The following is a 27,804-nucleotide window of genomic DNA, read 5'->3' as shown; positions in this document are numbered from 1 at the left end:
ACTAATTCAAAATAAGTTCATTCGAAATAGTGCTGTAGTGTAGACGTACTCTTAGAGACTGTTGTTCAGCTGGTGGGTGACTCTAAGCGCGGGACTTTCTTGCAGAGTGGGGGGGAGGGGTAGAGACAAAATTTCACATGCTCCCCCAGTCCCAGATCAATCAGGGTCTATAAGCAGGGAATCACAGAAGTGTCCTGGCCCCACCCCTTCTGCCTGAGGCCCTGCCCCTCCCAGGGCAGCCCAGGGCCACTTCAAAAATTTCTGAACTGGCCCCCAGTCAAAAATTATTGCCCACCCGTACTAGGGTATGTCTACACTGTGGGACAAAGTCAAATTAAGATATGCAACTTCAGCTACGTTAATTGCACAGCTTAAGTCAAAGTACCTTAAGTCGACTTTTGGTGCTGTCCACGCTGCAGGAGAACACTCTTCCTTCGACTTCCCGTACACCTCATAGAACTACCGGCATTGACTGGAGCGCCATCCCTCACAGTTCGAATGAGCTGTCTTAACTAGACCCACTCATTCAAACCCTGGAAAATCAACAGCAGCAGCTTCAGTCTTCTCTGTAGTGTAGACATACCCTTACAGTACTTTGGGGAGGGGGTCAACAAGCATGTGGACAAGGGGAATTCATTGGATATAGTATACTTAGATTTCCAGAAAGTCTTTGACAAGGTCCCTCACCAAAGGCTCTTAAGTAAAGTAAGTTGTCATGGGATAAGAGGGAAGGTCTCTCATGGACAGATAATTGGTTAAAAGACACAAAACAAAGGATAGGAATATATAGTAAGTTTTCAGAATGGGGAGACGTAACTTGTGGGGTGCCCCAAGGTTCTGTACTGGGACCAACTCTATACAACCTATTTATAAATGATCTGGAGAAAGGGGTAAACACTGAGGTGGCAAAATTTGCAGATGATACTGAACTGTTCAAGATAGTTAAGACCAAAGCAGACTGCGAAGAGCTTCAAAAAGATCTCACAAAACTAAGATAGAAATGTAAACGTGTTAGTCTGGTGTAGCTGAAACAAAATACAGGACTATGTAACCTGTCCAACACATTATCAATAAACTACAGCCTATAGTGGAACAGGATACTAAACTCCAAAAGGTTCTGGGAGACAGACCCACAGTCTCCTATAGACAACCACCTAACCTCAAGATGATTCTTACCAACAACCACAGGACATACCACACTAATACCAACCCTGGTACCTTCCCTTGCAACAAACCCCGTTGCCAGCTTTGTTCACATATTCACTCTGCTGATACCATTATTGGACCTAACCAAGTGAGTTATAAGATCAAGAATACATATTCCTGAGCATCCAGAAATATAATTTATGCTATCGTGTGCTGAAAGTGTCTGTTTGCTTTGTACATTGGACAAATGTCTCAGACACTTCGCCAAAGGATCAATGCCCACAAAACAGATATCAGACAGGATCACAAAGAAAAAACAGTTTCTTGCCATTTCAACCAGAAAGGACATTGTCTCAACGACTTAATTACCTGCATCCTGCTTCAGAAGCCTTTTAAATCTGCACTTGAAAGGGAATCCTCTGAACTGTCATTCATGCTAAAATTCGACACTCTACGCGTGGGTCTCAACAAAGACCCCAGTTATCTTACCCATTACAAAGATAGCTTCCCCAATTATCACCTCTAATACCATTAGCTCAAAGACATTTACCTTCCCGCCCACCCGCATCCCCTTTCTGTTCTGAAATTTGATTTGTCCTTTTCATATGTGTTCTTTTTTTTTTAAATTGTATCCTTTGGTATAAATGGTTGTGACTATTTTCTTCCACTATTTGATCTGAGGAAGTGGGTCTGGCCCACGAAAGCTCATCATCTAATAAAACATCTTGTTAGTCTTTAAAGTGCTACATAGTCCTGTATTTTGTTTCACAAAACTAAGTGATTGGGCAACAAAATGGCAATTAAACTTACTGTTGATAAATATAAAGTAATGCACATTGGAAAAAAATAATCCCAACTACACATACAAAATGATGAGGACTAATTAAGCTACAGCTACTCATGAGAGAGATCTTAGAATCATTATGAATAGTTCTCTGAAAACATCCACTCAATGTGCAGCAGCAGTGAAAAAAGCAAACAATGTTAGGAATCATTAAAAAATGGGATAGAGAATAAGACAGAGAATATCTATATAAATCCCTGATATGCCCACATCTTGAATACTGAGTACAAATATGGTTGCCTCATCTCAAAAAAAGATATATTGGCATTGGAAAAGATTCAAAAAGGGAAACAAAAATGATTAGGGATTAGGGAACGGGTGGCATATGGAGAGAGATTACAAAGACTTGGACTTTTTAAATTAGAAAAGAGGAGACTAAGGGAGGATATGATAGAGGTCTATAAAATCATGACTGGTGTGGAAAAAGTGAATAAGGAAAAGTTATTTACTTGTTCCCATAATGTAAGAACTAGCGGTCACCAAATGAAATTAATAGGTAGCAGGTTCAAAACAAAAAAAGGAAGTTTTTCCTTCATGCAGAGCACAGTCAACTTGTGGAACTCCTTGCCAGAGAATGTTGTGAAGACCAGGACTTTAATAGGGTTCAAAAGAACTAGATAAATTCATGGAAGTTAGGTCCATCAATGGTTATGAGCTTGGATGGATAGGAATGGTGTTCCTAGCCTCTGTTTGTCAGAAGCTGGAAATGGATGACAGGGGAGGGATCACTCAATGAATAAGTGTTTCGGTTCACCCTCCCGCCCCCCGGGGCATCTGGCATTGGCCACTGTCAGCAGACAGGATACTGGGCTAGATGGACCTTTGGTCTGACCCAGTATGGCCGTTCTTATGTTCTTACGTGCTTAGATTGAAAGCTCTTGAAGTCAGGGATCTTCTTGTTGCCGTCTGTAGGCACAATGTATGGCACAATCAAGAACCCACCTCTCTCTGCCCATTACTTTAATCCCTATTCCTCACACATGCTGGCGTATGATCGTGCATATGAAACTGCAGGCAGACTGGCTTCAGTTCTGAAAAGTGAAGAACACAGATGGCTACCCGGGATCAGAGAAGCAGACTGCTTAGTCCCGCACTCCTCTTCCAGCCCCAGCTGCTTCATAGGCTGATGCAGTAAACCTTCAACAGACTATAGAATAGTCGTTTTCCTTACCCGCCTGTTAAAGGCAGAGATTACAATTGGGTTTACGGGAGGGTGGGGAATCCTCTGAAGCTGTAAAATATCGAGATACTAATGAAGTGCCCCCATAATTCAGGAGCTGTTTTATGTCCAGGTGCAGCAGCAGGCCAGATCTCAAAAGGTTTAACCAGGCTGCTCTCCAGGCAAACACGTGCAAGGCTGGTTGAGTCTGACATGTCTGCTGGCAAAACAGTCATTTTGCAGTTTTCTGATCAAGTCAATAGAGAGGAAACACATCCACTGGTTGAGCCCCGGATGTTTTTTCCACAATAGCACATCTGCTAATTGAAAAGGTGAGGTGAATAAACAGCACCACAGAGCACTCACTTGTGACTGAGGCTTCCCAGTGAGTCTTGACACGTACAGTTTTGCAGGAGTAACTGCTGAAAGAAAACAAAATGATAAATGGATGAGAATGTGACATCCAATAAAATAAACCAAGCAGTGCAAAGGATCTACACCAACTGTACAGTTCTATATTCATGGCTGCTTTCTTACAGGGCAGTGTATTTAGTGATTACAGCAGAGAACTAGGAGCCAAGACTGCTGGGTTTCATCTGTGGCATTATACTACTACTATTTTATAATAAATAAAATGAAAAATGCTTCATCTACATTGAAATCCTCCATGGGAAATGGCTGGTTTTGGCAGTTTTCAGTGGAATTTTCTACTAGCAAAATTGGTTTAATTTTGATTCAGGACTTCCCTGCTATTTCCTTAATTCCTCATTTGTAAAATGAGGATACTCACAATGATGAGGATGACCAGATAGCCTGTTTTTAATGGGACAGTCCTGTATTTAAGCACTTCTGAAGGTGTCTCAACTTTTTCTTAAAAAGTGCAAAGACAGAAATCAGTACCAGCAGGTGCTGCTGCTGGCTGGACCCCTGCTTGCCAGCTGCTGGCCCTCCAGTAGTGAATGGGAGTCCAGTTCTGATTGATTTCCATTGAATGCACTTGAATATGAGTAATTTTACCAGGCATCTCATATTCAACATAGGGATATATGGTCTCCCTAAGAATGAATTCCTTTATAAAAACTTAAAACACAACAAATAGTCTAGCAGTACCTTAAAGACTAACAAAACATGTAGATGGTATGAACTTCCAGGGGTACAACCCACTTCTTCAGATGAATGCAGTATTAAAAGCCCAGATCAAAAAATAAATAGGGGGTGGAGGAAAAGGGAAACGAGGGGGGAAAATAGTGAATTAGAGTGGTCAAGGTACGAGAAGCTAATAGAGAAGGTACAAATTGTTCTTTAAGTGCCCATTGTTTAGTTGGTTAAGTCATTAGGATGTGGAAGGTAACGTGCTGGCCAAGTAATGTCTTTATTATTTTTTATGGCTCCCAAACTTGTAAATGAAGTTAAGTTCCAACGCTTCCCTGTGTGGCTTGTGGAATTGGCCTGAAACAACACAGTGACTCTGAGATCCATTAATGAGTGCCCAGGCCAAATACAATTCCACAAGAGAAAAGAGAAGACAGAATGGGGACATGCTAGTGGTTTACAAGTATCTAAAAGGGTGTTACAAGGAGAGAGAAAAAAATGTTCTCCTTGGCCTCTGAGGATAGGACAAGAAACAATGGGCTTTAATTGCAGCAAGGGAGGTTTAGGCTGGACATCAGGAAAAACTTCTTGTCAGAGTGGTTAAACACTGGAACAAATTGCCTAGGGAGGTTGTGGAATCTTCATCATTGGGGATATTTAAGAGCAGGTTAGATAGACATCGGTCAGAGATGGTCTATATCAGCGTTTCTTAAGCTATGTTCCGTGGAACACTGGTGTCCCATGAACAACTCGCAGGTGTGCCGCGACCTCTTCTTTGTTTTTGTCTTTTTTTTTTCTGACAATTTTTTTTAAGAAAATGTTTATAGGCGTTCCACATAAAAAAAATGTCATAGGTGTTCCGTGGTCTCAAAAAGTTTAAGAAACACTGGTCTGGATGGTGCTTGGTCCTGCCGTGAAGGCAGGGGACTGGACTCGATGACCTCTTGAGGTTCCTTCCTATTCTATTCTATATATAACACACTAAGGCTGTGTCTACACTGGGCCACTTATTCCGGAAATGCAGTCGCTTTTCGGGAATAACTTGCCAGCTGTCTACACTGGCCGCTTGCTTTTCCGGAAAAGCAATGACGATTACTGTAAAATTGTCAGTGTTTTTCCGGAAAAACTATGCTGCTCCCGTTCGGGCAAAAGTCCTTTTCCAGAAAAACTGTTCCGGAAAAGAGCCAGTGTAGACAGCACAGTAGTCTTTTCCGCAAAAAAGCCCCGATTGCGAAAATGACGATCGGGGCTTTTTTCCGGAAAAGTGCGTCTATATTGGCCACGGACGCTTTTCCGGAAAAAGTGCTTTTCTGGAAAAGCATCCTGCCAATGTAGACGCGCTTTTTCCGGAAATACTTATAACGGAAAACTGTTCCGTTTTAAGCATTTCCGGAAAAGGGTGCCAGTGTAGACGTAGCCTAATGCTCTGCTGGAAGGTTGCAATGTAATACTAATTTATAGCTCAGAATTCCAAATGATAGCATGTTTTTTATTCCAAAAACAGAGAGAAAATAAAATGGACTGCTTCCTGAGGCACACAGGCACAACTCATTCATTTTGCTTTAAGCTGGCTCTTACCAGACCTACTCTGATTACACAGTGCTGCGACTTACCCCCTAGCCTGCAAGCAGCTCCAGGAAACCCCACTCAACCTCCTTTGGGTTGAATTTATAAGAGGAGTGTCCACATTACCAAGCCTGTTATTTCGAAATAACGGGCCACTTATTTCAGAATCTGTACTCCTGCCTTCCTCAGGGAATAATGCTAATTTCAAAATAGCTATTTCGAAATAGCATTAGTGTGGATGCTCCAGTGCTGCTATTTCGAAATAATTGGCCACCAGAGGCCTCTCGTAGCTGCAGCTCTGACTGCTCTGGCCACACCTGGCATCTCCACTGCTCCTCTCCTCCTGCAGAGCTTAAAAGTCCCAGCAGCAGGAGAAGGGCTTCTTGCCTGTGGCCAGCCTTGGAAGCCCCGTGTGAGACAGCAGCATCTAAGGCAGGCGTGATGGACCCCAGTGCTCCCTCGGACTCTCCCACGGCTGCCAGAACTCCTGCTGCTCCCTCCACTGCCACTGCTTAGGGATGCAGTGGAGCTCCAGCCTGGACTGGAGCAGAGATCCTGAATCTCATCGAGGTCTGGGGAGAGGAGACCAATCTCCAGGATCTCCATGCCAGGAAAAGGAATGCTGAAATCTACTGGAGGATGGCCGCCAGCCTGGCCGACAAAGGGTACACCCGGACTTTGGACCAGTGCTAGATGAAGATCAAAGATCTCCAGCAGGCCTACCACAAGGCCAGGGAGCAGGACAGATACTCTGGGTGACACCACACCGCTGACAGCTGGATGTCATCCTTGGAGAGGGGGCCGACCACGTCCCCTGATGTTGCCATCGAGTCTGGTCAGGAAGGTAAGGTGGCAGAGGAGGACATGGAGGAGTAGGAGGACAGCCAGAGAACCATGTCTACCATCCAGGACCTGTTCCCCAGCCCGGAGCCCGTCTCCCCCTCCCAAGATATCTCCCAGACTTTGGAACCCGGGAAGGACAATTCAGGTGAGTTCTATAACTTTCCCTATCTACACGTGGGGGTAGGTGATGGGCTGTGAGGGGCTGCACATTCCACTGCTTGACCTGAGGGCAGCACTACAGCCTGTGCACATGGAGCACCAGTCCTGAGCACTCAGCTCCATGACACTCTCACACAGGAACCCCTCCATTCTTCTGACAGGGGTTCTGGAGAGACCTGCCTTACTCCGGCCTCCATGGTGGGACACGTTCCCACAACAAGCCACCACTAAGGTGGTCAGGGTCATGGAACCACACAGCAGTGCTGCATGTGGCACAGGGTCATGCCCACGCTTGGTCAGCATTTGCTCAAGTTTTCTCTCTGTGGGATGCCAACAGTGCCGGACCCGGTGTACGCAGGACACAGAAAGAGGCCTAGCCGCCACATCCCTCCTTCCTGCCTGCAGGCTCCAGGGCTGGTTGGCACCGCCCCATGCCTGTTTCTCCCTGGGCGGTGGGCGTGGTGATGCTCTCCGGGACATCTGTGCCCCGGCGGGAAAGTGCCCAAAGTCTAGACAACATATGGCCTTGCTTGAAGCACATCACCATCGTCTGAACTAAGACCTTCAGTGTTGGCTCAGAGATTAGGGCTCGGCTTCATACACAGTGTTTCCTGGGATGACTTCCCTTGTAACTGTTCTTCGCAGCGGGGCCAGCTGTGAGCTTGGCATGTCCCCCACCTCCCACACCACCTACCTGACTCCACAGGATCCACAGGCAGAAATGCACCCGGGAGGACCTCATACGCAAGCAGATGGCCTGACACAGTCCCTCATCCAAGGACCCAAGGACGAGCACCAGGAGCAGACCACCAACTGGAAGGAGCGCTGGGCTAAGTGGGAGCAGAGGAAAACTGCCTGGGACCAGATGGTGAGCCAGCATGATGCCATGTTCTCTTCCCTCACATTGGTGATGGAGCGCATGGCATTGTGCAAGAAGCAGGCCACCTTCCCCCCCTTTTCTCCCATGGCTTCCCCTCCTAACCTCCTCAGAGGTTGCTGGGACCCCAGAACACAGGGCAGAGGAACCTCTTAGGCAGCCAAAGGCTCCCAACTATCCAGAGGCAGGAGCCAGAACCAGCGTCATCCCTGAGCCCTGCCTCTCCCTCCCCCATTCCAGGTTCTTTCCCCAGTCCCTCCCCTGTTCTATGTCCCCCCAGCAAAGAGTCCTGTTTTTTCAACAAAGAAGGCTTTATAGTTTGGTCTCCAGGGGAGCAGGGGAATGTTGGAAGGAAGGGCAGAGGAAGGGAGTGGTGAGGGGGTGACAGGAACACAGGAGAACGCAGGGGACCCTTGTGGGAAAGTACAGGGGAGTGTCACAATTGGCTTTGCATGAAACGCTCTCTCCCTGATGAGCCTCCCTGCTGAGCACAGCCCCTTGACTGTGCTGTCCTGATGACACTGATGACGGGCTGCTCAAATTCCCTGGCCAGACGTTCCGCCTCAGCTCCCCACGCTGGCAGAACAGTCTCCCCCTTGCTTTTGCAAAAGCTGTGGAGCACACAGAAGGCTGCCACCATGATAAGGACGTTGCACTCGTCGAGGTCCAGACAGGTAAGGAGACTCTTGAACCTCTCCTTTAAATGACAGAATGCGGTTTCGACGACCATGCGGCACCTGCTCAGCCTGGCGTTGAAGTGCTCCTTGGTGGGTCCATGCTGCCCACGTAGAGCTTCATGAGCCAGGGGAGCAAAGTGTAGGCTGTGTCACTCAGGATCATGATGGGCATGTTCACCTCTCCAACTCTGAGGCTGTGTCTACATTGGCACCCTTTTCCGGAAACGCTTAAAACGGAAGTTTTCTGTTATAAGTATTTCCAGAAAAAGCGCGTCTACATTGGCAGGATGCTTTTCTGGAAAAGCACTTTTTCCGAAAAAGCGTCCATGCCAATGTAGACGCGCTTTTCCGCAAAAAAGCCCCGATGGTCATTTTCGCGATCGGGGCTTTTTTGCAGAAAAGACTACTGGGCTGTCTACACTGGCCCTTTTCCGGAACAGTTTTTCCGGAAAAACACTGACAATTTTACATTAGATCGTCATTGCTTTTCCGGAAAAGCAAGTGGCCAGTGTAGACAGCTGGCAAGTTATTCCGGAAAAGCGGCTGCTTTTCCAGAATAAGTGACCCAGTGTAGACACAGCCTGATGGTGTGTTCAGGAAACAAGTGCTGGCGCGCATCTTTCAGAAGAGGCATGAGTTCCGGAAGTTTCCCAACCACCCGACACTGATGTAGGTGAAATGTCCCTTATGATCTGCAAGAGCCTGCAGCACTATGGAGAAGTGCCCCTTCCTGTTGATAACGTCCGAGGCATGGTGCTCAGGGGCCAGGATGGGGATGCGCGTGCTGTCTGTGCCTCCCCCACCTCCCGTAGCTGGGGAAGCCCATGGGGGCAAAGTTGTCCATGATGCTGTCCACGCTCCCCAGAGGGACGACTCTCCGGAGCAGCATGTGGTTGAAGGCCTTCAGTACCTGCAGGAACCTGGCCCCAACTGCGGATTTCCCCACGCCGAACTGGTTCCCAACAGAGCAGTAGCTGTCCAGTGTGGTGAGCTTCCGTTGCCCACACTTCATCCTTTTTGGGAATGAGGTCGCTTCCAACCTTAGGAGTCTGAATCTATGAACAGAAGGCCTCAGACCCCTGGGATCCAGCCTGGGAGGCTTTCGTGGGTGTTAATCTCATTTTAAAAGTCTGATTAGCCTGAAAATTACCCGCCCCCCCCCCACACACACACACGTGCCCCAGCAGTCACTGCATATCAGAGGGACAATGTCGTAACCTGGCTTTTAATCCCACCTACATCCTGTCATGGATGATGGTTTGGGAGACAAAACTCCCCTATTTGTAATCACATGGCAATTCTCAATTTATTGTATGCTGCCGACACATCCATCTGCATATTTTATGCAGATGCCAATAACAGAGATTAAAATCACATTAAATGCTGAAAAACAGCCTGTCATAAAAGCACATCCAGTAGATAAGGAGAGACCTTACAAGTAGTGTAATGGACAAAAATCTATAATGGGAAACAATCAAATCCATCATGCATATTTCATGTTGGAAGATCTATGGGTGCTATAAAAAATCCCCACCTGCTTCTAAAAGTAGGATTTCCACAAACTGAGTGAATCCATATGAAATGAATATTAGATCTGCGGGTACTTAATTCAGTGTATTCTCCTTCAGACAAGAAGCATTCTGGATAAGACTGGTTTTCATAGCTAGTGCTGATGAGAACTGCGCACAGCAGCCCATAGTCTTCTTTCAGAGCCTGCTCCTTTGTAGTCACTGTGCAAATCAGCGGGAAAATCGCCAGGACTCCATGACAATAGGATATTCCTCACCTGCTGTAAAGCCAGTAGTGTCTTGTCATAAGGAGCATGAAGGAGTGGGGCTTGACACCACGGCACACTAGCTGTTCTCAATTGGCTGCTCTCAGTCATCCCTTCTGGCAAAGAAACCGGTGCAGAAACAGGCAGCTGCTACAGGCAGCTTTTTCTCCATCGCCCTACATCTCTGGCGCTGGCCTGGGAATTTCACAGAATGGCCCATTTGTTCAAGCCTTGAGGTGAGAGATTATGCAAAAGCAATGGTACAAATTGAAGGCGCAAGCCACAGGAAAAAATGATACAGAAATAGAACAGACAGGTTTGCTGACGAGAGATACGGAAGACCTGGCAGCTTTAATGCCGTGCATCACCTGGCTGGGAAAATATTGAACTTTAGAAGCACTAAAAAACAGTCTAGAAAAGAGGAAGTTCCCTAGCTTCCCCTCATATGTATCAATTACGGGTTGCATAGCCACCGTGTAGTTCACAACAGTTAGGAGAAGTCTACCAAATGAGGAATCCAAAAGGAAATATAGGTTGGACCTCCCTGGTCCAGCACCCTTGGGACCTGATTGGTCCCTGATGAGGGATCTTGCTGGATCACAGGAGGTGGTTTCTGGATTCCCTGCTGCCAAGCCCCCCCTTCCTCCCGGGGCTTCCTGGCTCCCCCCACAGCCCAATTGAGCTGTGCACTGCTGCCTGCTGCGCCTCCTGCAGCAAGCTGAACCACACACCAGGCTTCCTGGATTTTGGGACTCCTCCCGCATCCCCCACACCTTTGCTCATCACGCCAGGCTCTCGGATCACCCCCACCACTCTCCCGCCTGGCTCTCAGACCCCCTCACTCTACCCTCTCACAGGGCCAGGACTCTGATCCTGGAACATCTGTGATCCTTCAGGACCATGGATGTTGCTACACCAGAGAATTCTCGTTTATAGAGGTGCAACCTGTAGCAAGATCTGGGAAGTGAAGCAGTTTGTTGTAGCCACTTGGGGCTGCCAAGGGTTACAAGCACCTACTGCTGGGACTATTCAGAAGCCTGGGATTGTATTTCATCTTGCAGCTGGTGGCAAACTCAATGGGACTAATCCCATGAGTATCATTATTCACATATGTAACCGCTTATAGGAACAGCCTTAATTCCTGTGGTTTTTGTTTTAGAGGAAAAATGTTGGTTGTAACTTAATTAAAACGAATTGCAGAACTCATAAAACTGTGGGTGACCATGTTTGGACTTTTTCAGTCTTCACTGTCTGAAAAAATTAATTCTGCTTCTTGTTGCTAACACTATCATCATGCCATGGGGTTACATTAAATGAAAAATGAAGCGCTAATTGGAAAATAAAAATAGTGAAAACCCTGCTTCAAAAGGAAATGTAGCGCCAAGTGGTAAAGCAGTTATGCTCATCCCAAGAAGGGAAATGTAATGCAATGCAAATTAATAGCCATAATAAGGTAAATGGATGCAATTGTCAAATCCAATTTAGTGAATCCAAATTAGTACCTAGTTGAAGTTCACTTAAAGAAATTCAAATCAGTTAACCTTAAATTAAGCACATTTTATTATTCAATTAGCCAGTGCAATGTGCAACAACAAAAATCAGGGCAATAAAGGGCAACAGCATGCGACAAACAAGGTGAACATTCCTTCCCCTTTCCATTTATGTTATTCTGAGACAAGTTATGCTAATAAGACAAATGTAATGACTTAGGAATTAACATACTGAACTAGACCAGACTGTGGGGCTCCATTGCTTGGTATTACTCTCTGACAGTGGCCAATCCAGAAAGCTTCAGAGGGACATTTAAAACCACTACTGTGCAGCTAATTAGCTATGCTACACTAGGGAAGGAGTTTTTCTTCCTAATTCCAGAAGAATATATTGGCTTTCAATGGGAGTTCGGGGCCTAATCTGCCTAGGCCCTTTTGAAAATCCCACTAGATGCCTTGCTACATTATTAAGTGCCTAAACTTTTGTGAATCTGGACTTAGTCTTTTTTTAAAAAAATCCTACGAATCTCAATGAGACATAGGAGTCCAAGTATCTGACAGACGTTTGAAAATGGGATTTCTTCCATTTTAAACATTTTAACTCATGGTGCTTTGAAGTGGGAGGACTGAGACTGCCTATATTTGTGTTCCAGCCAGTGTAATTACAGGTACCCTTATTATAGTCACTCTCAAGTCCCCCTCTCCACCCTGCATTGTCTGAGAGGTTTGCTTTTACAACATGGCAAACAGTTCCACAGATTAACAATGCAACATTTAGGGAATAGTGTACATGCATTGCCTGTAACAACTGGCATCTCCTTGTGCACTTGATTTTTATCAGTCTCATTACAGTGAATTACGGGATAGGCACCATGATAGAGGGCAGGGGGAGTTCACAGGTGAGCCTGCACTCTGATCATTCTGGCTCTAAGGGTATGTCTACGCTACCACCCTAGTTCGAACTAGGGTGGTTAATGTAGTCATTCGAAGTTGCAAATGAAGCCCGGGATTTAAATATCCCAGGCTTCATTTGCATCTTGCCGGGTACCGCCATTTTTAAATCCCCGTTAGTGCGGACTCCGTGCCCATGGCTACACGCGGCATGGAGTAGGTAGTTCGAATTAGGCTAATTCGAACTACCGTTACTCCTCGAGGTGTACCGGTAGTTCGAATTAGAAAGCCTAATTGGCTTCTCCAGAGAGATCTGATTGGAGAATGAATTGTAGTGTGCTAATCGGGCTGGGGGAGCTAAAGGATTAATTAAACCCTCAGCAGGGGACTGGAAAAAAGGCACAGGAAGGAAGTGCAAGGGGAAGGAATCTGCTGCTTTGTAATCCGTGCCCAGGAGGGGAATGCAACTAGGTGACACGTTTTGCCTGGGAAGGAGGACTAAGGCTGGGAAGAGGGGCTGGCTCAGGGTTTTGGACCAGGCTGCTGAGCATGTGAGTTAGTCTTAGCTTGGGAGGCGCATCAGGGTCCTTGGCTCTGGTCCCCCTGCTCCCAGAGATGGGTGGTACCGACTGCATCTGGGTTCTGCGCTGACACGTCTGTTCTACGCTGCATCCCTGTCAACTAAAGAACCTCGTGTTCTACCTGCTGTTGGAGAGTCACATCTGGCCGCAGATGGGGGATCAGGGCCAGTGACTTCCCCCACCTCAGTGGCAGAGACCTCTTTTCTTCCTGGGCCCTGGGAGAGGGACTGAGGATACAAGGGACATTGCTGCACAAAACATTAAAGGTGTTGGTCAGGCCTGGGCGAAATACAGCCCACGGGCCAGATTTGGCCTGCGAAGCCACTGGATCCAGCCTGCAGAGGTAGCAGGGAGCCCCAGGCAGTCTCTACTGCTTGCCCTGCAGCCCTGCCAGTGGCTCCGAAATGTGGCTGCCAGGGCCCCGTTTCTGTTTCAAAGCTGAAGGGGAGTGGGTAAAGCTTCAGGAGCTCCCCCGAGCATATAGGCATGCGCACAGGGTGTGCCGGGTGTGCCTAGGCACACCCTAATGTTTCAAAGGGTCGGCTGGCGGCTGCTTGAGGAGGATGGGGACTTGTGCACTTTCAATTCCCCGGCGCTGCGTGCTGGCCATCTATGGGAACAAGGGAGCGCATGCGAGAGAGGAGATGCCCAGGCATGGCGTGACGTCACGACCTGGGACTTTAAAACATGCTCTGGAGCCCCAGAAGCAGCTGGGGCCAGGACTTCGGGGGCCAATCACAAACTCCAGCCCCACAAACTGGAAGGCAGAAGCCTAAGGTAAGGGAGGGGGAAGAAAGGGGTGGGAGAAGAAGGGGCTCCCAGCTCGGGTTATCAGGTAGGGGCTGGCAGGGAGGAAGCATGAAGCAGAGCTTGGGGGGGGAGGCAGAGGCAGCGTAGCTGGCTGGGGGAGAACAGGGACGGGGCAGCCGGCGGGAGCAAAGCTGGTCGGGGGCAGCGAGGCTGGCCGTGGGAGATCAGGAGGAACCAACTGGCTGGGGGATGGAGGGGGGGAGAGAAGGGAGGGCAGAGAGAATTGGCTGGCAGGGAGCCGGACTCACCCGGGCACGTGCAGATCCCAGGGCGCTCATGGTCCCAGCGAAGCGAGTCCGGCCGCGGCTCCAGCACGCGCTGAAACAGCGCTCAGGAGCAGGGACAGGGCTTCCCCTGCTTCCCAGAGGCAACTAGAGGCTCCCAGCGCCAATCGCACCCCGCCTCCCAGCCACTCCCCCGCCCCCACCAAGCTTCCATCTGGTGCCCAGCCAGAGAACCAGAGTGCATGGGAGAGGGCGCATGTGCAGCCCTGCCCTGGTGCGTGGGGGAGGGCGCACGGAGTTGGCGGTGGCAGGACGCACGTGCCCGGCTTGGCCCAGCCCAGCTACCGCCACTGGCACGCAACCCAGAGCCGGCTGAGCCTGGCCGTGCAGGGCACCGTGGCCGCGGGGGGAAGGGACCTGCTGGCCGGTGCTGTGGGGGTTAATGTGGCCCCCGCCCTGGGCGGCCGCTTCAGGGTGACCGCTGGGAGTTGCTGCAGCCCACGATCCAGGTGCCGGGTGCGCTCCCCTTACAGCTGCCATCAGGCACCCCCCATAGATTGGTGCCCCGGGCAGCTGCCCGGCTAGCAATGCCTTAATCCGGCCCTGGCTGTAGGACTGAGCAGGAAAAACAAACCTTCACCTTCTGCTATCCTGATGGCAGCCCCTCTAGCTAAAAGGCTGCCCTTTGCCACTTGGACAAAGCTATATAAATGCACTGATACAATGTTCACCACAGATATCACATACAGGTATCGCACAATTCTATCTTCGTGTGTTTTTCCCCAAATTGTTCCCTAGATATTTTAATTTCTATTATAAAAGGCTCACGTCCTGTGCATGCTGCCTAACCTACTGTAAACCTCATCTTGAAATCAAAAGAGGGAAGACACATCTATAAAAAGAAAAGATGAGATGCTGGTATAAAGGGGGGAGGAGAAAGATGGGACTTTCTAAAAAGCTGCCAATTTAAACTGATATAGTCACAGTAACATAAGGGTAGCTCCATTGCAGCTCTATAGATTGGATATGGCAGCCAGAGCTTAATCTACTGAACTTTTAAACATCATGGGACCAACTATTGATGGCTTAGATTTTGAGTCTCTGTGCCACTGATAAGGGACAACCTAAATTAGTACAAGTGAACCTCCCTTTTCTTAGAGTCCTGAGATCAATTATTTTTGTCGTTAGGATTGCTGGGATCACAGGGATCCTGTAGCAGAGAGAAACAAAATGCCTCTAGGTATCACTTTTGCCTTAGGACCTAGATGTTCTACAATTCATCATCTTACCAAAGACAGGTTTATATTCTGCCAGAGTGGATTTTTATAGCTGTATGTTTAAAGGAGCAAACCCCTCTGAGAAATCTGGAGCCTAACAAACAATCCACATCTTTTCTGACATTTACTAAGCTGTCTAAGGCTTTTTTAGCATTGATAACAACAAACCTAACTTTGAGATGGCCATGGGATTCCTCGACAGCAATGTTTTAGGATGAAGTGTGCAGCGGCGGTCAAAAAGGCAAATAGGATGCTGGGAATTATTAAGAAACGGATAGAAAATAAGACCCAGAATATCTTACTGCCCCTGTATAAAACTATGGTACGCCCACATCTTGAATACTGTGTACAGATGTGGTCTCCTCACCTCAAAAAAGATATTTTGGCCTTGGAAAGGGTTCAGAAAAGGGCAACTAAAATGATTAGGGGTTTGGAACGGGTCCCATATGAGGAGAGGTTAAAGAAACTGGGACTTTTCAGTTTAGAAAAGAGGAGACTGAGGGGGGATATGATAGAGGTCTATAAAATCATGAGTGGTGTGGAGAAGGCTGATAAAGAAAAGTTATTTATTAGTTCCCTAAATAGAAGAACTAGAGGACACCAAATGAAATTAATGGGTAGCAGGTTTAAACCTAATAAAAGGAAGTTCTTATTCCCACAGCGTGTAGTCAACCTGTGGAACTCCTTGCCAGAGGAGGTTGTGAAGGCTAGGACTATAATAGAGTTTAAAGAGAAGCTAGATAATTTCATGGAGGTTAGGTCCATAAAAGGCTATTAGCCAGGGGATAAAATGGTGTCCTTGGCCTCTGTCTGTCAGAGGCTGGAGAGGGATGGCAGGAGACAAATCGCTTGATCATTGTCTTCGGTCCACCCTCTCTGGGGCACCTGGTGCTGGCCACTGTCGGTAGACAGGATACTGGGCTAGATGGACCTTTGGTCTGACCCAGTACGGCCATTCTTATGTTCTTATGAAGCATTCACTTTCCATGTCCATAACCTAACTAATGCTTCCCTCTTATTGTGAGGGATTTCTTGGGGGCATTTCCAACCAGTTTTTCCATATGCAATTGGGCTTTCATTGTTGCTAGAACCACTGTGCTGAGTTAGCAATGCCTTCGAATTTGGATTGCTAAATGTCTTTGCCAAGACACAGAGTATTTTATCTTTACACTGCCAGCTTTATAGGCAAGTGTGAGGACAAGATCTCAGATCCACCAAAAAGTGCACTCTGAGGCTAGATTATAGCCTTTGACCTAAGGGGATGCACCTTCCCAAGAGCTCTGAAGAAACCACCCAACTCTCTGCGAGTAAGAGGGAGAAGGGACATAACCAGTGTTGCTCCTACTTGCTTACTGTGGGCTAACGCATACGAGTAACCTGGGTTGCCAACAGTTTGCAGAAAATTGAACACTCCTGCCCTGCCCCTCCCTAAGGTGACCTGCTCACTCCATCCCCTTCCCCCATTTCTCACTCTCCCAACCTTTGCTCACTTTGCTCTAGGCTGGGATATGGGCTGCAGAGTGAGGCTGGAAATGAGAGGTTAGGGTGCAGGGGAGGACTCCAGACTGGGGCAGCAGTTACGGTGTAGGAGGGGTGAGGGTTCTGGGGTAGGGTCAGAAATGAGGGATTCAGGGTGTGAGACAGGGCTCTAGGCTGAAATGCAGGCTCTGAGGCAGGGCTGGGGATAAGAGGTTTGGGGAGCAAAAGGTGCTCTGAGCAGGAGCAAAAGTGTGGGCTCCAGGAAGGAGTTTGGGTGCAGGGCTGGGGCAGGTGGGTGGGATCCAGAAGGGTGTGCAGGGAGCAGGCTCCAGGCGGCACTTACCTCAGGTACCTCTCAGGAAGTGGCAACGGGTCCCTGTAGCTTCTAGGTACCTGGGTAGGCAGGGAGGCAGGGAGCTGGCTTTGCAGCTTCCACTGACCTGGAACCATGGCCAAAGGGAGTTGCAGGGGCAGAGCCAATGCAGAGAGGCAGTGAATGGAGCCTCCCTGGCCATCCCTGCAACTAGAAGCTTCAGGGACATATCACTAGTTCCTGGGAGAAGCCTGAGGGGAGCACTGCCCACAGCCACACACCAAAACCCCCTCCCACACGTAGGGCTGACTAGACTTTGAATGGTCCAGTCAGTGGTGCTAACTCCTCAGGAGGGCCCCTTTCAGACTGGGCATTCTGGTCAAAAAACAAACACTGGGCCACTCTAGTAACCCCTGCTCTCCGTCCCATGGCGAGAGTCACACAGTGTGCAGGGCTAGACAGGGAAACGGAGGGAAAGCTTCCAGGTCAGAGTTGTGACACTATTTTCCTTGATATCTTGGGACAGCAATTGCCAGTGGTGAATATGGTGGTGTGCAAAGAGTTCCCTGGTCTCATCGTGGCGGTTTCCCCGCACTCAGTTCCAGCTGCTTCATCACATTAAAAAACAACAGCATTACTTTCTTACTTTTCCATGTGTGCAATTGCTGTAGTTGTCACTGGAATGGTAAACCTTTCCAAATAGAAAAAGTAACTTACGCATTCGTACACAGAAAGGAGATTGGGACGCACACCGCTGAAAAGGTTGTTGACACTTTGCAGGAGCTTGGGGAATCCTATTGCAAAAAATACAATTATTTGCAGATCTTGGCTACTTGCTGTCATCTCTTCTGATTTGCTGGGATCAGTCAGATACAACCTTAACTCAGATGACACCAGAGCCTTAAAGCTAAGTAGGTCATGCTCAATCACTACTTGGATGGGGAGATGCTGCAGGTGGTGATTCTGTAAGTGACCTTCTGAGCCCAAGGAGTGGGCTTACCTATGCAGAGCTGAACAACAGACAACAAAACACTTTTTGCTTCCCAAGTGTCAACTAGGAGTTTGCTCCTCATGCTTTATAAGGTCAAAAGAATTGCTACTTTTAGTTTTTCTTTACTCAACCACTGAGAAGTTATTCAACCAAAGAAGACCTTGAGCAGAAAGGACGGGCACAATGTTTTCACGTTATTCAGGCTGAACTCCTCACACAAAGATCAGCTTTGCAAAGAAAGATAATTCAGTGTGTAGGTTGCTATAGTTTCTTCTCATCACTTCCTATCCTCACAAATGTTTGGGCCTGGTACCCCATTGGCTTGCACCATGTGCAGTTATTTCTACCTATCTAAAGTGCTGCTGGATCAGAGCAGCAGAATCGTACACCTTTGTAAATAACTACAGATGGTGTAGAGCCAAGACACCAAACCACATTAGACATAAAGTGGACAGAAAGCTGCCCCAACTGATCTTCTGTGAGGGAATGGAGAAAGGAGGGCCTGACATCACAGGGGTTAAAGAAAGCTAGCTCTGCCCCGCTTTACTTGCAGCCAATGCCAGGCCTGGAAGGAGGAGAAAAGGAAGAAGCCAGGCTCACTTCAGGGCTGACTAGCAAGAAGGCAGAAAACCTATTCGGCAGTCTACAGGGGTATGTCTAGACTACAGGCTTTTGTCGACAGAGGCTTTGTCCGCAGATACTGTCGACAAAGAGCGTCTAGATTGCATCCAGTTCTGTCCACAAAGCAAGCCACTTTGTTGACATGAGAGTGTAGATGCAAGGACAGTGTAGATGCAATAACGCCTTCTGATGACAGAATTCTGTCGACAAAAGGCATTATTCCTCGTAGAATGAGGTTTACCGCCATCAACAAAATGGCCGAGTTCTCAGCGGAAGTGTAGACGCAGGTATAGTTTTGTCGACAAAAGTCCACTTTTGTCGACAAAACGCTGTAGTCTAGACACACCCCAGGACACAAACCACTTGGCAGCTATGGAAGCAAGTAGGCCGCACCCTGACCCGACTTGGAAAAGGGGGAAACCTACTGAGAAGCCTCAACTAAGAGGAATCTTGGAGCAACACCACAAACTTCAGGATTTGACTATGTAGCTGTTCAGAGATCCTGAGCAAGGAGCCACTAACCACTATGTTACACTGCCGCCAGTGACCTGGCCAGACCATCCTTATTAGCCTGCACATTACTGAGGCTTTGAAGAATTCTGTTAATTCCACCATTTATTCCTCAGGTAATTCATGTGGATGCTCAAAAGTACAACCCTGAAAATAGGACACCTTCAACAAGCCAGCCCAAAGGGAGATAAATTGCTCAGGAACTGGTCTTGTTAGGTTTCATACCTAAGGGTGTGTCTAGACTACAGGGTTTTGTCGACAAAAGTGGACTTTTGTCGACAAAACTATACCTGCGTCCACACTACCGCTGAGTTCTGTCGACATAACGTCGACAGAACTCAGCAATTTTGTCGATGCTGGTAAACCTCATTCTACGAGGCATAACGCCTTCTGTCGACAGAGTTTCTGTCGACAGAAGGTGTTATTGCATGTAAACTGTCCTGTGCGTCCACACTACCATGTCGACAAAGCAGCTTGCTTTGTCGACAGAACTCAATGTAGTCTAGACGCTCTTTGTCGACAGAAGTTTTGTCGACAGTATCTGTCGACAAAACTTCTGTCGACAGAAGCCTGTAGTCTAGACGTACCCTAAGTGAATAATGGATTTTTCAGTTTCACTGGCAATTTCAAAAAGTTAAAAAAGCACTTTTGGGTCAAACTGAACACAGGTTTATTTTTAAATTTCTGATGAATCAAAATGTCAAATATTTCCTTTCAGATCACATTAAATGAGTCACCTGAACAAAAGAAAAGTTTCAATTTTGGCCATTTCACAGCTTACATTTTTTTCTAGATTTCTCTCCCCTCCGTATATATCCCAAAACAAGTCTGCATAAAACATATTTGAGAAAAATTATGGTGTTTCCAATCCAAGATTTTTGCCTGTAAAATGTTTTGGCCATGAAATTTTCCCTTGTTCTACTTACAACCTAAAAATAGTAGAGCCTGAGTTATATGGAGATGGGAACCTTCTCCCTACCCACCAAAAACAAAACAAGAACGAGGCAAAAAGCCCCCGGTGACCCCCCCATGCCGAACGCAATGCAGGTCCCAGCAGACCCATCACAGGAGCATACTCTCAACCCAATCCCCCTCGCCTCTCCTCTCCTTCCCCAGAGCCAAACACATCCCCTCCCTGCTGTAACTCAGTCCCCTTTCTTCCCCAACCTTATGTCCCAGTCCCAACAGACACCACCGCTTGAAACACAACCCCCATCTTTTCCATTATTTTCAGTGGGAAAATTGACCCCGCATAACACGTTTTCACTTAACACGATCATTGTCTGAAACACATCTATAGTGTTAAGTGAAGAATTACTGTACTAGCAACATTCTGGCCACTGGTGATGATTAAAGATGGCGCGTCCCTTTTGTGAACTAGGACAAGTACTGCCATCAGTCTTAGCTAAGGCTAGGTCTACACTGGCGCTTTACAGCACTGTAACTTTCTGGTTCAGGGATACAAAAACACACCTTCCCCCTCCCACCAAAGCACAGCATTGTAAAGCACCAGTGTGAACTAGGGTCTGTACGTGACAGCGTGACTCAGACTACCATGCTAGCGACTCCCCTCACAGAGGTGGTTTACACAGAGCCTGGGAGAGCTCTCTCCCAGCACTCGTGCCATGGCCATACTTGGGCAGCGCCATGTGCAGCTCTGCGATGGCTACACCTTAAACTTTCAAGTGTAAACAAAGCCTGAGTTGCAATTGGGTAGTTTCATGCTTTCAATCTTGAAACTGAATAAACTATTTTGCATTTTCTCACCCTGCCTATTCCACCCCAACACAAAGTCATTTCACTACTGAGTGAGTTTGTCCTTATTTGCTGAATTAATCTGGTATTTTGCAATCTTACATGAGAGGTGACCTATTCAACACCTATTATTCATAAATGTTTCAGCCTCAGGACACTGCAACATACTCCAATGCAGTAAAAGTGTCATCGTTAACACACAAAGGGCACATATACACAGCAGGGCTAAAGTTGAAACAAGCTACACAATTAGAGCTATGTCAATTGTATAGCTTACCGTATTTTCCGGCGTATACGACGACTTTTGATGTTAAAAAACATCCCCCCAAAATCGGGGGTCGTCTTATACGCCGGGTATGCGGCTTTGCAAAGCCTCGGAGGAAGCCGGCGGCGGGGCATCCCAGGCGCGCCTGAGCTGCCCCACCGCCGGAGCCCCTCCGCGGCTTTGCAAAGCCGCATACCCCGCTGCCGGGGCGTCCTCAGAGGCTTTGCTCCCGGTGTCCCTGGTCTGCTGGAGACTGTCCCCAGCAGACCAGAGGCACCGGGAGCAAAGCCGAAGCGACGGCGGGGTGCCACGCTTCTGAGGCTTTGCTCTGGCAAAGCCTCAGAGGCGCGGGACCCCGCCACTGCTGCTGCGGCTTTGCTCCCGGTGCCTCTGGTCTGCTGGGGACCGTCTCCAGCAGACCAGGGACACCAGGAGCAAAGGAGGCAGAGGGGCGCTGGGGTATAAGATGAAACCCTATCTTTTAACTAAAAAATTAGGGGGTCGTCTTATACGCCCAGTCGCCTTATACGCCGGAAAATACGGTAAGTCAACATACCTTATTTTGGCTTTTGGCACTGTGTACACAGCTGGAAGTCCGAGAAAGAGCACTCTTCCTCCGACTTCCCTTACTCCTCATACAATGAGGGTTGTAAGAGGAGTGGGAGCAAGAAATCCTCCAGCTTGACATTGTTTCAACATTATGTTGAAATAACTGCTTGCTGTGTAAACCCAGACCATGTTATTTCAGAGTAACGTCAGTTATTCCGAAATAACGCTACTGTGTAGACATAGCCAAAGAGACAGATATATTGACGCTCTGAAGAAAGAAAGCTTGAAATCATTTTAGTTAAGAACACACAGGTGGTGACATCTATCAGGGAAACCCAGTGTCAGGAAGAAGAGCACTATTAGCAAGGTAGAGCTTTGATATGTATGCCTTGAGGAGGTTTTCCACCAACAATCTGTAGTTGTCTGCCTTGTTGTTTCTGAGAAAATTTATTGCCACTAACTGGAAGGCTTTCCATGCCGTCTTTTCCTTACCACGCAGTGCATGGTCAAATGCATCACCTCAAAGAAGTTCACGAATCTGAGGGCCAACAAAGACAACTTCCTTTATCTTAGCTTCACTTAACCTTGGAAATTTTCCACAGAGGTACTTGAAAGCTGCTTATGTTTTGTCCATGGCCTTAACAAAGTTCTTCATCAGACCCAGCTTGATGTGTAAGGGTGGTAACAAAATCTTCCTTGATTCAACAAGTGGTGGATGCTGAACACTTTTCCTCCCAGGCTCCAATGACTGTCGGAGTGGCCAATCTATCTTGATGTAGTGGGAATCTCTTGCACGACTATCCCATTCGCAGAGAAAACAGCAGTACTTTGTGTATCCAGTCTGCAGACCAAGCAAGAGAGCAACAACCTTCAAATCGCCACAAAGCTGCCACTGATGTTGGTCATAGTTTATGCACCTCAAAAGTTGTTTCATGTTGTCATAGGTTTCCCTCATATGGACTGCATGACCAACTGGAATTGATGGCAAAACATTGCCATTATGCAGCAAAACATCCATGACTTCTAGGAATAACATAATGCAATTCATATAATGTATGACGCAATACCTGCTTCAGATTGTATCATTCATTGTTTTGCCTAAAAAGCAAGTACTGTCCAAACCCATTCATAGATTTATTCATAGATCCAGTCAAAGATGTATTTTAGTCATTCTGGTTTAAATTGAGATCCCTTCCCTTTATAACTCACTTATCCTCCACCATTCACAAGTCAAGGGTCGTATATACTGACCCAATAGCATATCTTGAAAACTAGAGCCAATCAACAATTTTAAGCATCATTTTCGTTCTCAGTGTCCCAGAATTAGTAAAGTTTGACTACATTTATTTCAGAAGCATTTTGACTGTAGAGTAGTGTTATAAGACATAATTCCTCCCCGTCTTCCCCCTCATTCTGGTATAAGCGATCAGCAAGTCATCACACTGACACACGATCAAATCTGTATCCTCATTCCCAAGTATATTTTTTGCTTTTTGCACACTGGTGCCATTTGCACAAGAAAAATTTGCACACTAAAATTACCTTTCCAAAGGAATGTCAGCTCTGAACTCCCACTGAATCGTGTGACTCTGTGTGGCTCCACCAGTGGACTGGGCTCAGTAGACACAAGCCATCCAAGTGTTCAATGCACAGACAGACTCTGAACCTGCAATCATATCACCCTTTCCTAGTTTAAAGTCAGAAGGCACCACTAGATTGTGTAATCTGACCTCCTGTGTATCTCGTTTCATTCCATTTCCCTATACTGAGCCCAGGAATTTGGTTAAACTGAAACATTGTAGTCCTCAGGAGAGATGTGTTGTCTGCCACAAACAAAAGGAATTGATTAGATATAATGTGCCCAAATGATCCTAACATACAATCTTGGCCCCAAGATACTTAGAAAGGCCACCTACCCCATTGTCCCTGCCTATCTCAAGTTTTACCTGCACAGAAACTCACAGAAATCAGTGGCTCTCCATGCATTGGGACCTTTATCCCCAAGATAGGTCATTGGACTGGAACTTGAAAGATGTCCAAAGTTCTGTTCCTAGCTCCTCCATTGACCTGCTGAATGACCTTGAGAAAGTCACTTCACCTCTCCTGCCTTCAGTCTCTTTAGATGGCAAGCTTTGCAGAACAGAGACTCTCTCTGATTGTATATTTAGACAGCGTCAAATATAAGTAGCACCAATCTAACATTTCCATCTCTATCCACATGGAGCTCGTGAAATGAAACATGTACAAGAACTGGGGGGAAGAAAAAAACCCAACTAGTACCACTTGTATTGTGATGTACATAAATCATTATTTTTGAAAGACACCTGAAGAACAGTGATTGACAAAAGTGAAAAAAAAAATTCAATTCTCTCTCTTCTGTGTCCTTCCCTGAGTACAAATGATAAAAAAGAAATGAAAGCAGTTTGTGGCATACTTTGGTGTGGAATGTCACAGCTCCCAGTCAAGTTCTCACGGTCTCTTTTTCTGATACAAAACACTGCACCAAAAGAGCAGCTTCATTTATAGTAGCAACCCTAATCACATAGGCACCGTTTTCGAAGACTGATAAAGTGTTGAGGGCCCTATTACTCAGGGGCTAACTGCATGAGTGGTTATATTGAAAAGTGCAAGACTGACACCTTGGTTTTCTTGGCATAGGATGCATGAATCAGCCAAAGAGAGAAAAATTGGTTTGGGGAAACTGTTAATGGGTTCTTGAAAGATTTAGGAATTCATATATTAGTAAAAATCTGACCCACCCTGTTCCCTCCTATGACACAGAGGCCTATTGATGGGTCTCTGCTATGTCAGCAACTCTTATCAGGCCTGACATATTCACAACGCCTAACACACCATTGTCACAATTTACACCCACAAGGCAGTGTGATGAGGTGGAGTAGGTTCTGAAGCCCCCTGCAGGAGGCTTGTGGCTTCAGCCACAGGAAAACAGGAGGAGAGAATTCCTCCAAGATCCCAGGCTCAGTGGTGTGAGACACAGCCAATCAGGACCCAAGAGGAAGGCCAAAAGGAGGTTTTTGCGCAAAAAGGCACCGTCTACACAGCGGTTTTTGTGCAAAAACCTCTTCTGCAAAAAGGATCAGAAGAGAAAAGGCAAATGAGAGCGTGACATATGCAAATGAGCGCTCCATTTGCATTCCCTCTTCCGGCAAAACCCGTAGTGTAGAAATAGCCTGAGTCGGGTTGGGCATGTGAAGGGGACATTTACATTGCTGGACTTGAGAACCTGTGAGGAAAAAGACATTGCCCAACCTACCTGAGCTGGGATGTTTACTTGTGGTTTGGTTGTGAACTCTGTGGTGTTTTCCTAAATTAATGCCACGTTACTTCCCTCCCCCTTTCTTAAAGGTGTCTTCTCTGCACTCAGACTCTGTGCTGGCAAGTGGGGAGGCCTTGCCTGCCAGAGGCACCCAGGGGAGTTGTGTGAATTTTCCAGGTTATAGGGTCGGGGCTCAAGCCAGTTCTGTGTTGGCTAGATGGAGAGGAACCCCTAGATATTGAACCCGGACCTGGCTGCTGTTGGCACTGGTTACATTTAAATGTGTGCCCAGGCAGAAGGGTTACATTTAAATGTGTGCTAGAAAACATTCTTAAAATTTGTTTGGAGTGGAATGCATAAGCACAATCTGACATAGACAGAGGAAGGTGTATTTGCTTGTCTGACCATTCTGGTCATCAGGCAGAGATAATGAAGATACGTTCATGTAAAATAAACAAAACAAACTAGCGGGAAAGGAGATGGCATTTCAAATAGCATGGTAAGGGAAGGAGGCTGCAAAATTTAACATGGTGTCACCTCCCTGGTCTAAACAACAAGCTTCCGGTCTCCTGGAGCAAGATCATTGAACTGTAGAGGATATAGGTTTCTGTACTAGCCACCACCTGAGGGACTGAAAGGGCTTCTGAAATCACTGAACGTTGGATCCTTCAACCAAGGAGGATGAAATCTTTGGGAATGGAGTTTAGATGAAAAACCTGCTCAGGCAACGATTGCAACCTGCCAGAATTAATAGTCTTAGAACCATAGTTTTAATTTTGTTTGTTTTTAACCCTATCTTTACTTCTTATACTTGGTATCACTGAAGCTTCTGGTGCTTTATTTAATAAGCTTGTTTACTTGCACTAAAAGCCAATTCAATGCACTGATAGACAGGAACGGTTTATTAACCCCACTTAAGCTAACAGGGTGCAGTGTATTGTCTCTGTAAAACAGCAACAAACTGAATAGCTTCTTTGTGTGTTCCAGGAAAGAGATGTGCACTACAGGAAAACATCTATGAGAAACTCAAGACTTGTGGTTCATTTTTTACCTAAAAGACAAGGTTTGGACAAGCAAAATCCTAAAGAGTTTTCTGGCAAGTCAGACAAGCTTGTGTGCCAGGGAGTTGTCACACAAATCCGCAATAACAAAACTCATACTTGCTGAGGCTCAGAGGGGCAAAACAGTCACTCACAATTCTGAGAACCCCAGCAGATTGGGGGCCAGAGTTCAGAGGGGGGTGAGAAAATAGGAGGGAGAAGTTAATCTGTCCGCTTTGAGTTCTGTGATGTAGAAAATTAAACCATGCTGAAAAACATGGGAAGCCATTGGCTGGGAAAGTATACCCAGACAGCCACTGCATAGCTTATGAGAACCATTTCACGCGCTACTAAGCTACTCCACAGCTGTGGAAGCAGATGGAGAAATTTAGAGAGAGAAAGCCAACAATCTTGCAATCCTTATTTTTATCACTTCAGGGAAAGAAAAAGATTTTCAGATCTCACAAATAGATGATTATGGAACCTAAAATGCAGTCTCAAGCTGAAGAGTGGGGGAATGCAAAGATTTTTGAAGCCATCTTCTACACAAATATTTCAGCAAGCATCTTAAAGCTGTTAGTATAGTCTTCAGGGGAAAAAATTGTGGTACAGTAGCATAAATGAGGATCAGGACCCCAGATTTTACTATTGATTTTACGTCAAAGTAGTTTAGATACTACAGTGATAGGTGGCAATATGGGATCTCTTCAAAGATCCTACAGAAAGTGGCAATATGGACAAATTATGGAAGAGGAGTACAAAAGAACTGCACAAGCGCGTAGAGAGAAAACTCAGAAATTCTAAGTCACAACATGAGTTACTTCTAGCAAGGGACATACAAGGCAATACTAGTCAATTCTACAAATGTAATAGGAGGAAGAAGGAAGAAGGCAGGGGAGCTGGAACAATTTGCGTAGTGGAGGTGCTGAGAGCCATTGAAATACACTTTAAGCCCTATATATGATGAAAGCCCCTTCAAGCCAAGGGGTGCAGAGGTATTCACCAGAATGTGGGGACAACAAACTCGTTGGGCCCCTGAGCAATACTGGGCGGGGAGAGCAGGAAAAGGCCATGTGTACCACAGCTTACAGTTGTACAAGAGTCTTCTGGAGGAGAAGGGTGTATCCTTTTCCTCTCCCAGATGACTGAACCTGGAGAAGCCTTAGGCAGTCATTATCAAGTAGCTTGAGCTGATTTGTTCAGGCTTTTGGAAATAAAGCAAGCCTAGAGGAAAGGGACATGAAAACAACTGTAGTTGGGACTTCATTTTTCCACTGCTGGTCGGTGCATGTGACTGCTGGCTTACAGCAAAATTCTGCTTCCTGTCTTTATGTAGATGCTAAATACGGTCATGAGATCACCATTCATTTAAATTCAACATATTGAATATAACACCATTCATTTATATTCAGCAAAAATCATATTAAATATGGACAATAAATAAAACTATCAAATAATATTAATTATACTCATAGTTTTCAATGCGAAGAGTGGTTTTTCTTCTTTTCTTGGCAAATTCTTTTTATATTTGGTTTAATACTAGAAAGTTGGATTCGCATATCTGGCGCAGCATTCAGTCGATTTCTGTATTTCG

At 46.6% G+C, this 27,804-nt stretch overlaps 1 long non-coding RNA gene across 1 annotated transcript in view; it reads right to left on the bottom strand.

Annotated features, from left to right (window-relative positions):
- The window catches only part of LOC142820929 (uncharacterized), a 59,102-nt gene that overhangs the window by 3,655 nt on the left and 27,643 nt on the right, over positions 1 to 27,804 (bottom strand). The window contains exons 2-3 of the long non-coding RNA XR_012897945.1: positions 3,516 to 3,571; positions 386 to 533 (exon numbers count right to left, since the gene is read on the bottom strand). This is a non-coding gene — a long non-coding RNA (uncharacterized LOC142820929). The remainder of the gene's footprint in view (positions 1 to 385; positions 534 to 3,515; positions 3,572 to 27,804) is intronic.

Source organism: Pelodiscus sinensis, chromosome 28 (assembly GCF_049634645.1).
Source record: "Pelodiscus sinensis isolate JC-2024 chromosome 28, ASM4963464v1, whole genome shotgun sequence".
In the NCBI taxonomy this organism is placed as follows: Eukaryota; Metazoa; Chordata; order Testudines; family Trionychidae; genus Pelodiscus; species Pelodiscus sinensis.
This window is presented reverse-complemented; position numbering and strand designations above follow the sequence as displayed.